This window comes from Suncus etruscus, chromosome 4, assembly GCF_024139225.1.
Source record: "Suncus etruscus isolate mSunEtr1 chromosome 4, mSunEtr1.pri.cur, whole genome shotgun sequence".
Lineage (NCBI taxonomy): Eukaryota > Metazoa > Chordata > Mammalia > Eulipotyphla > Soricidae > Suncus > Suncus etruscus.
The window spans coordinates 72,708,390-72,710,713 of record NC_064851.1 but is presented as its reverse complement, the minus strand read 5'-3'; the positions used below and the strand labels follow the sequence as shown (position 1 = coordinate 72,710,713).

At 32.0% G+C, this 2,324-nt stretch overlaps 1 non-coding gene across 1 annotated transcript; it reads right to left on the bottom strand.

Moving 5' to 3' along the window:
* Positions 1 to 1,666: 1,666 nt before the first annotated feature.
* LOC126008190 (U12 minor spliceosomal RNA) lies at positions 1,667 to 1,816 on the bottom strand. Its single transcript, XR_007495544.1, has one exon. It is a non-coding gene; the product is annotated as a U12 minor spliceosomal RNA (small nuclear RNA).
* Positions 1,817 to 2,324: the final 508 nt, after the last annotated feature.

Sequence of the window (2,324 nt, the reverse complement as noted above, 5' to 3'; positions counted from 1 at the left end):
GATTTATGAGCACAGAGCCAGGAGTAACCCCTGATAACTGCCAAGTGTAACCCAAACAAACAAATATGCATATATGTAAATGTATGTATGTATATATATATATATATATATATATATATATATATAAAGATGTTTTCTAGCTATACCTAGAGAAGAAAGGTTATCAGGCAAAGTATTTATTAAATATTTTAAATACTGACTTTCTCTATTAATAATAGCATCTAAAACTGTGGTTCCAGTACAGAAAGACAGTCTTATAAATGGAGATATGTTGTACAGATATTTATATTCCTTACAAAAGAATAGCTTACATTTGCATTTTAGAATTTCTATGTTTGGCCCCTTTCAAAGAAATTTGCCATAATTCATGCTATAGCCAAAAAAGCATATATTGGATTAGTTTATATCACTCTTCTTCAAATAGTTATACATTGCACTTTTTAGGGATAGCAAGTAAGAAATGCAATGAGACTATTATAAACATGATGATATGTTGGGATATTAAAAATACACACAATTTGTAACATCTTCAAAATCCATCTTATTTATATAAATATTAAAGTCAGAATATTATCACTCTCCTTTAGATATGTCAAAAGTAAAAAACAAAGATGAAAGACAATTATTTAAAAAACTACTATTATAAAAGTGTATTTAAAATTTATAACTTGTTTAGTACACAACATGTTTGAAATGTTGCTAAGTACCGGGACTAATATAAATAGCAAAAGTAGCTAAAATTAAAAATATTTTCTAACATTTTAAATATTAAACTATTAAATAATTTGCTCCTGAGAAATGTTGGACAATATAATCACATATATACTTAATAAAACGCCACTGTCATGCAGCTTTCATATTATTTTAAATCACATAATAAATGTTAGATGTTATAAATATCAGCTTTCTATTATTGAATTTGCAATTACAGTCGAGGACTTTTTATTCCAGAAAATTTCTTGCAATGTAAAACACAGCATGGATGTATTTTATCCAATCAAGGCTATCTATAGCTTTTAGAATTCTTCATTCTTCTGATCTGCTAACCCTTAGTGAGTATGTGCACTGAGCTAAGAAACCAAAAACTGAATTTCTTTTAATTACCTGTCCTTTTTATTTATTATTTTAAAGAAATGGAGCCTGGTTGCTCCCTATAGGTCTTTTATAATCATTAAGCATTTCAAAGAACAGTTGGTTTATGTAAAAGTTCAAAAAGGAGTAACTATTTTCTTCATCTTCTGAAGTTAAATAATTTACATTGGTAGAAGTAATATCATATATCATTTAATTGAAGAACTTAAGAAAATTAATGAGTTTGAAGCAATTAAACTTTATTTTCAAACGGTGAAGTAATGATATAGACATACTTTGTTTATCCACTGCTCTAAAGGATTTATACTTGTCAATAAAGAATAAAACCTCAGTGCAGTGACTCTTAGGTCAAAAATACACAAATTTCCAAAATACCTATCAGTTAAAAGATTTGAAGATAAAAACATTTTTTTCCTTTTTTAATCCTAAAGTTAACATTTGACATTGGCCCAAACCAAAGGCCACTTCAAGTTTCAAAACTCCAAGGTTTTGTAAACGACTTTAATAAGCCCCCATAAGCTCCCCCTAGCCTTACCTGCCCCTTAGCACAATCTGCTCTTTTGGCATAAGAGGGATGGCACATTGCTCCACTCAGGCATCCAGCAAAGTAGGCTGGTCACCCGCAAGGCAACCTTTACCTACACAAAGATTCACCTCACAGTTGCAGAGAGGATTCAGGCGTCACCCCGAATCTTTATTTTCCTTACTCATAAGTTTAAGGTATCAAAGATCGAACATTTTATAGAAACAAAGTGATTTGGATTTTTAAAGAAGTGTAATAGAAATAATAAGCCCCAAATTAAAAAAAATGTGCTTGAAATAAACTAGAAGATAAAAAAAATATTCAGAAGTCACTTTTAAAGGCTTCATATATTGGATTAGATATCCTGAACAGTGTTTCTCACCCTTTTTCCAGCCATGATCCATTTCTGACCTTGTTTCTTTCCAGTCAAACTCTTTCTCCCCTCCTCTCCTCCTCCTCACACTCCTGTTCCTCTCTTCTCCCACTTCCTCACACTCCTCTCCCCCACTCTCCTCTTCTAATACTTCTCTCCTCTATTCTCCACCCTCAATTGCCTCCCCCCATCTCTTCTCCTCTCTTCTTCTTTTCTCTCTCTCTTTTTTCTTTTTATTGATTTTTGGGCCACACTTGGTGATACTCAGTGCTCACTACTGTCTATGCATTCAGGGATCACTCCTAGCTCTACTGGGGGACCATCTGAAATGCAGGA